The sequence below is a fragment of the Mytilus edulis genome, chromosome 8 (assembly GCF_963676685.1).
Source record: "Mytilus edulis chromosome 8, xbMytEdul2.2, whole genome shotgun sequence".
Classification (NCBI taxonomy): Eukaryota; Metazoa; Mollusca; class Bivalvia; order Mytilida; family Mytilidae; genus Mytilus; species Mytilus edulis.
Window position 1 is genome coordinate 56,456,778 of NC_092351.1, and position 15,617 is coordinate 56,472,394.

Here is a 15,617-nt window from a genome sequence, read left to right on the forward strand (position 1 = left end):
ACCTTTACCTAAAATCAGATCTCTAAATGCTGGAGATACATTTCTTTATCTAAAAACTATTTCCAAAAACTGTCTAACATCAGTTTTAATGTAAGAATATCAAGTGCAAGTACCTAAGTAACATCCGTTTTTTATGTGAGTACCTGGCTAATTGTGTACATTTACAATAAAATTCATTTTTGGATAGCTGAGTATTAAAATAGCCTTTGTATTGGGTTTTTATGAACATCAATGTTATGCATTGTATGTAATATAGGCTGTTTTCTGTATGACACCGTCCGTATTTGCATGTCCGTACCATATATTGGTCCAGCAATTATTGTAATGTTTTGTTCCAACTTTTTATCGCACGAACTTTGTGATTGGATTTTACGAAAAAATGAGGCGAAAGATTATTTGATCATTAGGAAGATGAATGACAACAGCTTTGAAAAAGGTATCACTCAAAGTCATTGAAATTCTAGTTTGATCCAAATTTTGGGGGGATATATGACATGTTCACCCCCCTTTTTGCAATATTTTATGGTAAATAAATGCAGAATGTTGCTATGGATACACATAAAAGGAATTAATTTTCACCCTTTTAACTTTTGAAAATCAAATCTATGTAAGATACTGATTACATACATATGCATGTACAACACAAACAGTAAGGTTAATGTATTAGAAATCCAGAAATAGGAGATGATCAAACATTTTGTGGCTCATTTTTTATTTTATTTTCTAACTGTGGAGTGCTACCTTATGTGATAACAAATCCGGTAAATAGTCTAATTCGGTAGGTCACATTCATGAAAGGGAAGGGGACTGTAGTTACGACGTAAAGAACATATCCGATATCATTTGTGAAACGTTTATACCATAACGGTTTACCAACTCGTAAAATTTCCAAGAGATGATTTCAACTTCACCATTTGGAACTCTTGGTTTGATAGATTCCTTGTGGGCAGCATCCCTCTATCAAGAAAGAAAATCATGATAGGAAGTGCAAGCACGTGAATATCGTATCAGTTGGGAGATATATACCCCGTATGCAGGTGCTGCTGGAATGTTGCTACTTAGAATTGGAAAGTTCAAAATTGGAAAGCTGAAATCATATCTTTTGCGTATTGCGATTTTAATTTTATGAAAGAAAAAACAGTATACTATTTTGTAATAATGTTCATTGTTGATCTATGTAAACGTATTTTCGTTTTACTTTCCGAAAGTAGTTTGTATTACCAAACTTATCTATTTACGTTCCATCAGCCTAGTAGTCAGCACTTTAGGGTTGACATTATATGTATTTGTTATGTTTCATTCTTCTGTTAAATAATTGTTTAACTTTTCGAATGACTCTTTATGTTTATAGTTTCAACATTATATACGGCAAACTAAACTCGGTGCATTGGATCTTTCGGAATTTTAGTATGGTATTCATTTCGCTGAAAAAGTATACACGTTTATTTAACATGTTTGAGGGCCAACCTCGTGCCCCAAATATCCATTAGTGGCCTTTGGCTGATTTCTGCTCTTTGGATGGGTTGTTGTTCCACTAACGCAATCCCTGTTTGCTTTTTTTTTTTGTCTAAATGATTTAGCACTCTTGCATCATACTAATTTCTAAATTGTAAAATGGACAATTTAAGAAATGTTTGTCAACCATTATGGCATTATGGCAATATGGAAGCTGTGATTTCTAAAGTGATGAAACTATCGTGCACTTTTAATGATTAAGGGCTGTAAAACTAAATAAGCACTTTGCACATTCTATGAGCACGAAGTGGTTTTCTTAGGGATTATCCTTGATTTTGGATAATTCGAAGCCCAATATTGCAAAGCCAAGGGTGTACAGAATAAAACGAAGAGCTGTATAATTAACAGTTCAGATTTATGAATGGGTAATGTTGTTATAAAGTATTGCCTTTTTTGACAGATTTAGAAGAGCGGCGGAAATACAAATCAGTTTCGTTCCTTCGGCTAATCTCAAAGTAATATCTACGTCAAGGAATTCACTGAAATTTTAAGTTCGAATTTAAAAAGCATGAAAAAAGAAATTATTGCATCCTTTAAAGACACTACCAAAAGTGACGTTGAGTGGACGGACAACCCGTATAACAAGATAATTGAATGATTTTGGGGTTGTACAGAGTGTTGTCCATTTTGTCACGAACCATGTCAGTATGGCGATATAGAACATATTACACAAGGAAATAAACATAAATGTATCCAACATAGACCTCTGGTTGCTTACAGATCTTTAAACGACGATAGTCATACTATCATGTTGGAAAATTGCAATAGCCTTATCAGATTACCGGATATATATTATGAACTAATAAATGAAGACAATCCTCTGCAATGTTCGCATTTTAATCAAGCCTTCGTTGATTGGGAAATCCTTCCTGTCGTAGCTGTTGATGAATGTAAATATTGGAAATGGCTCATGTGCAACTGGAAGGATGAACTACGGCAGTTTTTTATGACTACTAGTATCCCTGAAGAGTGGAATTCAATTACCGAGGAAGATGCGATTCGTAGTTTAGATGACATTTTCATATGTAGTTGACATGTTACCTTCAATTTTGGTTGAACACAATTCGAATGTAAAATAAATAAAATGAAATCTTTCAAAACCTCCTTAGATCAGGAATTGTTTGGAATATTCAGACGCAGATGTATGGTTAATCGAATTTAATTCACGATTTTACGTAGCCTACAAATGTATTAGCGTTTTCAGTTTATTTTCAATTAATGAGTTTGACTGCCCTCTTGTATCTTTTGTCTCTCTTCTATTATTGGACATGACAGTTGTTATCCTTTCGTTTTAATGTGTTTGAGCTTTTGATTTTGCTTTTTGATAAGGGACTTTCTCTTTTAAATTTTCCTTGGAGTTTATTTTTGTGATTTTACTTTTACACATATCATATGCAACGCCTCTTTTTCCTTAACTTCTTTTTTAAACAGCAATTGCATACATGATATCAATAAAATGTCCTTTCAATTTCCGATGAGATAATCATTATAATTCCGATTGTTATTTCAACGGCTATGGATGACATCTTATTAACTTCTGAGTTTCAATTTAGTATAATTTTCAATCCTTCAAGAATGTCACTGTTCTAGCTAGCGAGTCCTCCAAATACTTTTTTCCAATAATAAAGCTTATTACAGATTGTGATGTTGAATGTTATATAGGTATTACAACAGTGAATCAGTGGATGAAGAAACAGAGAAAGGGTGTGTGGATAGCTATATAGAAACAGCTGTGATATTTTGCGGTTTTCAGATCGATGTTTCTCTATCCTATATTTCTCCCATTTATTTGTGTTGTAGTCCTGTCATGTCATGTTGTCATTTTAATGTTATATTTAACATTGCCATTAAAGCGGGAGGTTTGTCATGCCACAAAACCAGGTTCAACCCACCATTGGTGTCTTAAAATGTCCTGTACCAAGTCGGGAAAATGCCTGTTGTTATATTACAGTTCGTTTCTGTGTGTGTTTCATTTTAATGTTGTGTTTCTGTTGTGATGTAGTTCTCTTATATTTGATGCGTGTCCCTCAGTTTTAACCCGGATTTTTTTTTTCTCAATCGATTTATGAATTTCGAACAGCGGTATACTTCTGTTGCCTTTATTTGCCATTTAAATAGTAGTGCTTAAGTTATAGGACCATGACATATATATATGTATGTGTTTATATATTTTTCACATTGATTTTAAACCATATAAAAATTTGCATGGAAATACAATATCCTAATAGATCATTTAATTTCATTTCGATGTATACCAAATGTATGTATAAGCAAGGAGTTAAAATCTCTCATGAAAATTGATTTGGATTGATTTCAAAATTTGTTTTGTTTAATTAAATGTATAAACAAATCAGAGTATTTGCATTTATCAAACAAAACTCGGTAACAATGTTAACAATAGAATATAAGACTCTCTATAACCTGTGTTTAATTTTACGTTTTTTGACACTTATAAGTTGTAATTACATCATTTAGAAACTTAAAAGTTAGTACTAACAATGTTATCTTCATCATATAATGCATTATTTACATATTACTATAGGGAAAACGGTACTATTACATTTTCCCAGCATAAGGTTGGCCTTTTGTGTACCCAAGACAGGTGAAGGAAGTTAACTTAGGAGGGCTGTGATTGGATGTAAGGGTACAATATATTTTTTTTTATTATCTATGAATAACTGCAGTGTGTAAATTTACAATATAAATTTTAAAACCTATTGAAATATTTTCTAGAGAATTATTCGATAAGGCTTCCAACATTTCATAAATTTGGTGTAAAATGACGATGGGCATGGATAACATAAACAAGCTCTGTTGGAAATTGGTCATGATACTATTTGGCTTCACTTTTGAAAATAGAGTAATAAAGTACTAACACCACACATAGCTGTTTTATCCAGGTTTTTATTATGAAAACTGGTAAATTTAGAAAATGCTAGTATTGTCGGCTATTGCTAAATAAATAGTACCGTTTTTCCCTATAGGGGACAATCTACCATTTACCTGCACCTATTTTTACAGTTTAAAAAAAAAACGCACAGGCTGAAACGTCTCGCCTTCTTTACTTAATCATTCATAATAAGTTGATAATCCTAAATATAAATTTTTATTACAACTTTCACATCAACATTTATATTATGAATTATTTGAACAAAAACAACGTCCATTGATACTGAATGATATGTATTCGCACCCATCTATTTGTGTACCTCATTTACACATTCATGTTGTCTAATCTTATCTGAGCCATGCACTCTGTTACTAAACCTGCCCTTCAAATAATCAGCAAATAAAGATCAATGAAAAAATATTATTCTTCAATTGGATTTTTAATTTTTCTCATGTGAATTGAAATGGTAAAGATGGCGTGGTGTCAATAACTTTTTTGTCTCTCTCTGGTAAAATTCCACAAAAGTAGAATAATAAATGTTATATTTTTTTGCTTTATGCTGCAATTAAAGCAGCTTTTAAATTTCGTGGGAAGAAACAAAAAAGGTAAATACATTTCAATAAAAAAAAAAACACGAAAAAAACACGCAGCCGGTCATTCAAGGCATTTTTTTTATATGCGATCATTTGCATATCTGTGCATCAGTCCAAATATAACATGTATAAGGTATCAGTTAGCCAGAATCAATCAATTACTATGTTCTGTAATGAAACAAACGTGCCTATGCCATCTATTATGCATAATTTCATATATATCATGAGTTAAAAGCATTGATTGCTAAAGCTGATGTCAAAAGTGATTTGGGTTCCGATTAGGAAAAACAGGACATTTTAATTTCACTAAATATCTAGACATAAAACTTGAATGAACTTGAACAGACTTTGATTTCTAATGAAGCACTTGCAGCTTTCACAGTGCAAGAGGGTCTTCAGTATGTTTTGGTATGTATCAAAAGATAGATATGAACAATGCGTATAACCCAAAAAACATAGCTTAAATCGTTATACATGCATCATCCTACACTTTATTTCTAGAAATATTCCCTGTTAGGGTATTTATAATCTTATAGTTGTCTGAACTTGAGAACTCTAGAGCTGGAGCTTATCTTGTCTTACATTTCACTAGAAGCCTAATTTGGTTGAAATTCAGTTTAATTGTAGCTTATTTATCTTGTAAGAATATACCGTATCTTTGGCCACAAATAGTCCTTTTGCCAATTACCGATTTGATTCTATTATTACACACTTTTTAAACAAATTACTTCCCTTTGTCAATCGTAGAGTGGTTCCATACCGGATAAGATTCCCTTTTGCCAATGCAAAGCAAAGTGATGCATCGGCGGTTTAACTAATTTGTCATGAAAAATAATTTCTTGTGTCAAATTTATTTAGCTAAAAAAACAAATTAATGTAATTAAAAGATTTAAAAACCTTATAGATTGCTCACATTACGCACAGGTAAAATTGCTTTGTGTGCTAGCTCTCCATTGTAAATAAAAAATAATGTCCGTCATAAGGGAGACAACCAAATTAGGGATCTCTAATTACAGGGTCAATTACGGAAATTGGCAAATAGCCTATCGATGATATATAAGAGGTATCACTTTTTCTCATAAGGCATTAGAAAGTAGTGTAACATTTCATTTTGGTTTTCGCGAAATGAATGACGAAGCTTTTAAAAGTAAGTTAAGGCGGTCGTCAGGTGTATTTAAACTTATCATAGAGGTCATTCAACTTACTTCTTCATTGATTTTCATAATTTCACACACACAATGTGTTATATATTTTTGCATCATCATAACATTGAGGAAGTACATGTCCTTAGTATTTGAACTCCCTTTAGGTTCAGTAATTGTGCAGTTCTTGTTGAATGTTTTCATGGATCATCGCTTCAGGGATGTGGTTTATGTAAATAATTAAAACAAAAAGTATGCATTTCTTATTCAATCATCTGTAATACAAAGAGCATGTTTTAACTGATATTAACCATGCATTTCAATATATTTAACTTCAATCTTATATGTATCGTAAACTTAGTTTAGTTGAATTGCCGCTTTGAACTTAACCGTAATGAAATTTCTTGAATCAGGTCTTAGTCAATCGTTTAGTATAGCAACTGTTTCTTCTTTTACATACCATTATTGTGATACATATTGAGTAATTCAAATAGAAGTAAACAGAATAATGCAACAAAACAATGTGCATATCGACTTCATACACAAAGATGCACATATCCGTCTAAAATGATGTATGTTATAAAAGAAACAGAAAAATTGTATTAATAGTAGAAATACATATTTTATGCACCAGATGCACATTTCGACGATTAATGTTTCCACAGTGATGTATTATTTCAAAGTCATAACCTTTACATAAAATCAGACCTTTAAATGCTGGAGATACATTTCTTTATCTAAAAACTATTTCCTAAAACTGTCTAACATCAGTTTTAATGTAAGAATATCAAGTGCAAGTACCTAAGTAACATCCGTTTTTTTATGTGAGTACCTGGCTAATTGTGTACATTTACAGGTCGTTCAACTTATATATTTTTCTTCCGTTTATTAACAGGTCGTTCACCTTATATGTTAATTCATCATTTTTTACCAGTGAGAAAAATTTAAAAAAAGATCATATCATAATAAGCAGAGAAATAATGGACAGGAAATAGTCTTAAGAAATAAACTTATACCGCTTTGTCACAATGCCGAACTTTTATTTTATCTTCATCTGTTAAACATGTAGCTCCTTGAACAGTGTTGTGATGATATCGAAGGGTTAGGAACAACTTATCTTAGGTAGCAAAGGTAAGTATATAAAAGGTTAACACCTATTGATAATTAAAGTATCATTCAGAATGATGATGGAATGAAATATTAATACCTTGCATAACGTCATAAGGATAACATAATAATGTTAAACTTATCTATACGCCTACGCAACCTTTAGTTACCCATCTTTACCATCATTTAATTTGTCATCTAAATAATTATCTTAATTTCGTTAATTATTGCATTAAACTTAACAGAAAGAAAATAATTGAGCACCTATAGCTGTATTTATATTTTGACATGATAGTATAGTAAATGTACACATTTGGGTTTCAGCAGATATTTAACAATTAAGATGTAGGATGAATATAATGCATATCGAGCAGAGAGGTCACTCTAATAGAAACAGATTTTAGAAAGGATATCAAAGTATTAAGAATTTAAATTACATACTTCATAAAGATATGCATTGATAATGTTATACTACAATAAACCGTTTTGGTGCTAATAAGTTTATGTACGGACAATTCTTATAACATTAAAAAAAACATCTGATATCATTTGATAAACAGGAAACACTATAATAAGAGTCATCAAAGATACAAATGTACCAGAATTTTAATGTTGTACAGCAGGCGTAACTCAGTAACCTTCACACGAAACACATAGGGAGGGTGACCTCTAATTGAAACAGTTTGAAATGCTAAATCATGAAAATTAAGAAATTTAATCAAATGGTCAATGCACATTATATATTATTATTATTCAGAAAGCTTTTACTATTTTGATTGTCAGGAATATGCATCAGCTAAACGTGAGCTCAAGGTTTTGTTCTAAATTGGATGAATATAAGAAGATGTGGTTTTAGTGTCAATGAGACAACACTCCTTCCAAGTCATACTTTGTAAAAGCAAACCATTATAGGTCAGGGACCGGTCCTTAAAACGGAGCCTAGACTCACACCGAGCATTAAGCTATAAAGGGTTCCAAAAAAATTATATGTGACAGAAAAATAACTAACGGATTAGGATTCAAAATATATTATTTACTTCCAAACTGTCATTAAACTATTACAAGCTACACGTGTATCACAAACATAAGTTTGTTCATTAAGTATTTCTTCGATTCGGACATTTTAATCCCTATTTCAGCATTTATAAAAAATATTCTGATTTCGTAATTTATATTCCTGAATTAACAATTTTGGCATGTCATTTCCAGTATTTGCATTTATAAGAATTGTGATTTTCAATTTTGTTTTGCGTGAATCAAAGATTTGCAAACTCTATTTGTGTTTCTTTTTTAAACTGTGCATCTTACAGCGGTATTCTACTGTTGCCTTTATTTTTTCACCCCTTATTTTATTGATTTTGCATTTACAGTATATCATGAATCAAATTTATTCATACAGTGTATGTCAACTTTCTTTAATTTGTCTTTTGATTGGGTTTACCTATTTCAATTGATATGTTATAGTGTGTCTTTCTATGTTGTAATGTTACACAATTGTTTCAGATAAGGGTGAAGGTTCGTTAAATCTGTTATTTTATATGATATCCGTTTTTTCAGTTTTAATTTCATAGCTTTTTTTTTACTTTATTTCACTATAATGCATATCTTCAGTAGTTTACCAGAATGAAACTCTTAAATACGAAATCATTAATTAATTAGAAAAGTTAATCATAAAAATTACTAGTGTACTGAATTAAATACATGAAATAATATGTATAGGACTAATGTACTTAATAGAATAGTATGCATAGAACTAGTGTACTGAATAAAATAGTATACATAGGACAATTTCTTTTGAATAAGGGTACTGTAACAATTTTATAAAACAAGTCGATAAAGGTCAAATTATACTTAAAGATTGCTTTAATTCACTCATAACATACAGAGAAACACACGAATAATAGCTAACAAAAGGTGCCAGGTTTGTAATTTAATACGCCAGACGCGCGTTTCGTCCACATAAAACTAACCGGTGACGCTCTGATGAAAAAGTTCGAATGCCAAAATAAAAGTTACAAAGTTCAAGAGCATTGATGACCAATGTTCTCATTTTAATGATATATTTAACATTGCTATACAAGCGGGAGGTATGGCACGAAATAAAATGTCCTGTACCAAGTCAGGAATGTGACAATTGTTATAGTATAGTTCGTTTCTGTGTGTGTGTTACATTTTAATGTTTTTAACCCGTATTTGTTTTCTGTTTTTTTTTCTCAATCGATTTATATATTACGAACAGCGGTATACTACTGTTGTCTTTATTTATCGATATTGTAACGAAGTCAATTTCCAAAATAATACATAATAAAGAAGAAGTAAAACTATAACAAACACAAAAACAAAATGGGCAATGGAAATAATTTTAAGAAACATGACATCAAATATGAAAAATACTAACATGACTAAGGTAAACACTCTCTCTGTACCGACATCTTATAAGTTTGGCAACAAGGTAATTCCTAAAACAAGAATGTGTCCTCAGTACACGAATGCCCCACTCGCACTATCATTTTCTATGTTCAGTGGACCGTGAATTTGGGGTAAGAACTCTAATTTGGCATTCAAATAAGAAATATCATATCATAGGAAACATATGTAGTCGATTTGACTTCAACTTCATCAAAAACTACCTTGACCAAAAACTTTAACCGGGAGCGGGACATACGGACGGACAGACGGACGAACGGACGGACGAACGAACGGACAAACGGACGCACAGACCAGGAAACATTATGCCCCTCTACTATCGTAGGTGGGGCATAAAAATATTATTTTGTGTTGTTAACAGACATCGTTATTCAATCATCCCTAATCAACCCATTCGTGCCATATGTGCCCTCGGTTAGAGCAGTATGCTTTTATTAGAATCTTGGGATTATACAAGAGCCTAACAAGGAAGGGAACCTGTTATTATCTATAACTATATATAAAACATATATAAAACATGTGATATTTATCTACTTATCATATACTTAGACTAAATAACATATAGATTTTACCGTATGATAATAGCATTAAATTGACGTAAATTCCATATTTTTGAATTGGTGCTTAGCGGGCTGATATGAAAAGTTTATCACATGCTTCGATTGTTATCACATGCCTTTCCGTAACGTTATCACATGGCATTCCGGTAATACTCGGCAAATTCCGGAAAATACACCTCAATGCTACGTTTTCATTGAAAAACATTACAAAGTAGTGTACAAAACAAATATTTGAATACTGAAAGGTATATTGTTTAAAATAATAAAAAAAAAAAAAAAAAAAAAAAAAAATATTTAATAAATGCATTTTTTAAGTTTTTCTTAAACATAATTTAGAAAGTTTCCTTAAAAAGTTGACTTTTCCAAACAATGATCAATAGGTATATTGTTGAATTATTTTTTGCCGATTCGTCCATATTAAAATGTTTGTTTTCTCTCTCTCTCTCTGTTGAGGCATATGATAGAAAGATTTCATATTAAATGTATCAAATTTTGGGCCAGACGGCCGTGCACTTTTTTACTCTTTAAACTTCGGGAACCACATCAAAGGATCAATATGTGAATCTGTTATTTTTCTCTACTGTTGAAGCATATGATAAAAAGATCATAACATGTCATTTTTCATATCGCATGTATTATCAGCCCTCGGTCAATATCAGCCCTCGAGCCGTGCGGCTCTTGGGCTGATATTGAACCTAGGGCTGATAATACATGCGATATGAAAAATGCCATGTAATAATCTGATAATATACAGCAGTCTACTTATAGCCTCATGAAATTGTATCATGTGTATATTTATCAAATGTTACTGCAAACATTACCACAACTTTTTAGTTTCTGTTTAGATATTTACGTAATATTACCATAATACGCATACTCTCTACTTCGTTTAAAAGAACCAAATGGACGATAATTGTCAGGGCAATTAAATTTTAAAAGAATAAAACTCTATTGTAGTTTAATACATGGCAATTCTATCATTTCTTCATTTATAACACTAAAAATAATACAGGAAAAAAGTTATATCCAAATTTTTAATTGATATTACGAATGTGTTAAGTGCATATATTTATTTTTGAAACTTTATCATCTAAATATAGACATATATTATTTGATCGATAAGTTTTTCAATGTGTGGAAGTTATTCATGTCCTGGATTCAACGTCGGTAAGTAATATATATTAACCGAAATTCCATATCCCATTGAAATGCAGATGATCGTTCATATTTTGTACCTAACGTTTAATTAAGCAAAATTGAGAGTAATATGATTAAATTTGGTGTCGTGTGTATATATCATTTGACGAATAATGGTTGCTCAATACTGGACTAAATGCAAAAAATCAAAATGTTACTACATCAAATGCCATATTTCCTGTTTAGCTATGATTTAAGAACTAATTTTGAATAAAAGTGTTTTTTTGGTTTTTGGTTTGATAGTTACCGTAACGAGGATAATAAATAACTAGATCGAATTTAATTTAACACTGTGGTTATTCTATCATGTTATTAGTGTGTAATGAAAATAGATGCTTGCTATACCACGGTCCAATAAGACGTATTTTAAGACAATAATGGAGAGTGTCGATTTACGAAATTATTTAAGAAAGACGTTACTTTACTTATGAATACATTACTATACCAAGTTTCAATCCTGATATCCATGATCAGTTTACTTTTTTTTAATGGCAAATTTTGATGTCAATCATCTACATTTTGTTTTCTTTTAAAGCCCATTTGTTTTATTGTTTTGAATATTCTTATGAGAACTCAGAAAACTATGCAAACACGAACATACAAATTTTGGATTTTTTTATATCATATTTGTTATTCGTTGATTGTTTTTTGTATAGTATGTTCTAGTGTTGTGCTGTTGTGCCACTTTCCAAGGTGAGGGGAGGGATCGGAAAACATGTGTAACCCCGCCACCTTCTGTATGTGCCTGTCCCAAATCAGGAGCCTGGAATTTAGTGTCTTTTTGTTGCTGTGCGACGTGTATGTTTTTTGTTCATTGTTTTGTACATAAATGATAATGAGGTTGTAACTTTGATGTAATTTAATTTAAGATGAAATAGTTTTTGTTTGTGATGAAAAATAATGGTAGTTATGATTTCTTTCTTCTGTCATCTTTTAAAACTAAATTTACAAGTCTACAATGTTACATTATTGATTTACTATATAAATGAGATAAAAGCAAAGCTATTATACTAAACAAACTTTTGTAAAACAATCTTTAAAATTAAACCTTTATATAAGAAGCATATTCTATATACGAAAACCTTGTTGAAACTAACAAAAAGGTTACTATTACCTCGGATGCCACATGTGGACCAGCTCTGCTTACTATCCAAAATCACCTGCTTATTATGGCTGGTTTTGTGTTGTCTGTAAATAGTTTTCTATGATGAGATTTATTAATTGTCATTTCGTTTTCACATATTCAATTCCACCTCTTTTTACTCTACAATAAGTATCACATCCACAAACAGGTGGTCAGTTATATTATTTGCCTTCAAACTTGTTACTGGAGGATTTCATGTTATTTGTATCACTGAAACAAAAGTTATGAACTATTCAATTTGTAAGTTCTTACAATTCACTAAATATTCATAAAATCAAGAATATTAACAACATTAAAATAGCGCATTTTTCAGAAATCGAGAACTTTCATAAGTACGTTATAACAAGATAAACTTTAAGAGCGTTATAGGGTTGTACGTAACCAAGTCAGTGAGTAAATGAAGTAAAATTATTACCTATATGCCTATATTTGATTTTTAAAGTAGATTTGATCGATATTTACTTGCCCGAAAAGTAGATCCAGTAAGAGTTAGTGCTACCCCGTATCTTACTGAACGGTCCGCATTAAATTTGTAGTACGCGTATGTTTCAGACTTAAAAATAATATTATTCACTAGAAAGACTATATATATATATATATATATATATATAAGTGCCTATAAATAGCAGCACATGACATACAAATCTATGGGAGTGTGGAGTAATCAGTACAGAGATTAATTCAATTACACACATAAAATTATAGATTGCCTAACAATGTAATTTTAACACACTATTTAGTATGTAAATATAAGAATGTTTAAAATATTTACAAAATAATGAAAATAAACGCAATATTTCGCTAGACCAACTAGCTTTATCAAGCGTGCATCTATCCAGGTGAAATCGGATGTAGATGATAAGAAACTTTTGCAGCTCAACGTCTGTGTTGCACTGAACTGCCTTCAAAATAAGAAAATTTTATATATATGTGATCTAAAAATAAACACGGCACTCAGGAAATTAAAGTGTTTTAAGCTCATTCTATCATGAATTGATTGAAGTGTTCTACTTACAATCAGTACTTGTGCATGTTGTGTACGCAACTGGATATAAAGTGTCAAGAAGATATATATGTGTACAAGGTAAACGAAGATATATATATATATATATGAGTTTGATATAAATGATATAACCTATTTTCTTTAAAAGAACATATCCTGAGTTACAGCGTCTATTCAAATGTTTGTTTAATTTTCGGGTTATACGGAACATTTATAAGATGTTAACTGTTTGGTAAACTAAGTTCAGCGTTATGAATGCTTATCAAAATCATAGGAAACCTAGCACAGATGTTAACAGTATTTTATTAACGAATGATTTGTGCATGAGATCCAACATTAAGGTTCATGTGGACCCTATGGCTAAAATGGCCGTATTTTCACCTCAAAATTTACTCTGAGTACAGGCAAACCTATGCATCTGGAAAATTTTTAAGGCATATTATGCCCTAGATGAATAGAATTCAAATGCATTGTATGATTTAGAAAATTCATAACTTAACTGGATTTTGCTGTACACTTTTTTTCGTCCCTGCAGAAGATGATAAAATTAACAAACAGTTGAGTTTACCTTGATATGGTCCACTCAGGTACACAGTTTAAATAACCAATTATTGTCAGGTATCTATTGTCCATCTCATGTCCATGTCAAGCAATACAGCTCACTTCAATTATTACCTGTGGGGAAGTTCTCAAACCTGTTTCCCAACTTAGTTTATTTTGGCACCTTCTGGAGGAATGAAAAAAAGTGCACGGCAAAATCCTGGTAAGTTTTTATTTTTCCAAAACATAAAACATATTTGAAATTTATTTATCTAGGGCATGCTATGCCTGAAATTTTTTACAGATGCGCAGGTTTGTCTGTACTCAGAGTAAATTTTGAGCTGAAAATACGGCCATTTTAGCCATCTGGTCCACATGAACCTTAAATAACATTAAACCGTCGTAGCACATTTTTTTTTATTAGTAAAGAGGAATACGACGTGACCCAAACATAAATCTAATAATTGCAAACACATATGCACGTATGTGTACTACAAGTATACTTGTAAATCGTTTTAGGTGTTTCATGATTATGTTTCCGATCACCAAATTACGGGTTCTGTTCTTGAAAGATCAGATATAGCTAATTTATAAAAATATTTTACCTATTTTAAAAAAAAATAAACTTAGCTTAAGCAAACATTTTAGAAGCCTTTGCAAAAAGTAAGATTAAATGTTTTTGTTCAGAAAAAAGTTAGTATTTTATTCATACTCTGGGAATGTCTACACATGATAGATCATTGTTATGTAAAAACGGTGATTACATAAACTTGTATTTCTTTCAATTAAAAAGACCTTTTTCTTGGCTACGTATATGCCTTCTCGATTAATTGCGATTCACAATTCGATCACAACACTTGCCATCGTTATTATTCGTTTTTCTCGGTTTACCGAATGACAATCGTGGGATATAGCTTTGTATTGTAGATGTCATATAATTTATTATTATAAAGATCATCCGAATAGAAAGTTATATGGATGATTTCTAAGAAGAATTTTAATAAGCTTTAACAATAAGAACTAGTTTCAATATATATTTTCCAACTCAACTAGTTGGTTGACGATATAAAGAAAAATTTAGGCTGAACCAAAATTATCGAAAATTTCAAGTTTCAATTCAATCGAGCGCTGTCATCAAACTACTACTCTACATAGATGTCATCCGCATATTATTTATTTGTAATATTTAAAAGCAGTCACCCAACCAAACCAGACATGAAGTAGAAATATTATTAAGCTTTTTCTACATTGGAATTTGTTAAAAAAAAAAAAAAAAAAAAAGACATTCTGATGACATATTTGTTTTAAAAACGCCTAGTTTATTTACAACCACATGGTCGATGCCTTTGCTGGTAGAGTTTTTATTCCCCGAGTGTTTCACCAGCCCGGTAGTTAGCACTTCTGTGTTTTTTAATTGGTATGGTCATATTTATCAAGAATAGATTACCTTACATGAAGATGTATTGGGAAAACCTTTTATGAATTTTTGGTCCATAATG